We start from the raw sequence: 603 nt of genomic DNA, 5'->3' as shown, positions 1-603 counted from the left end.
TGAGAGAACTGGTCGAGTCATTACGAACTTCACGGGATCAGCCCGAGAAATTAGCTTGATAGTGTATGCTTCAAAATAATGCCTCAATTTTCTTATCGCATAAAGCAATGCTAAGCACATCTTCTCAATGGGCGTATAATTCAACTCAGCTCCTATTAAGGTCCGACTTAGATAGTACAATGCTTGTTCCTTCTTAGCTTCATTCTCTTGAGCAAGAAGTGCCCCAAGTGATCGCTCTTGTGATGCAATGTACAATATCAATGGCTTTCCAAGAGTTGGTGCCCCTAATACAGGCGAATTCATCAAGTATCTCTTGATGCTTTCAAAGGCATTCCGGCATGATTGGTCCCAGTAGAAAGGAGCATCTTTCTTTATTAAATGGTTGAAAGGTTGACATCGTCCAGCCAGGTTAGAAATGAATCGCCGAATGAATGCCAAATTTCCTTGCAGACTGCGGAAGTCTCTCAAGTTCTTTGGCTCAGGCATTTTTTGAATGGCATCAATATTTGCGGGATCAACTTCAATTCCACGGTGATGCACAATAAAGCCAAGAAACTTTCCTGAGGTAACCCCAAATGCACATTTGAGTGGATTCATCTTCAA

Source organism: Solanum tuberosum, unplaced genomic scaffold (genome assembly GCF_000226075.1).
Source record: "Solanum tuberosum cultivar DM 1-3 516 R44 unplaced genomic scaffold, SolTub_3.0 scf00546, whole genome shotgun sequence".
Lineage (NCBI taxonomy): Eukaryota > Viridiplantae > Streptophyta > Magnoliopsida > Solanales > Solanaceae > Solanum > Solanum tuberosum.
The sequence above is the reverse complement of the archived record's forward strand: the minus strand, read 5'-3'. Positions refer to the sequence as shown.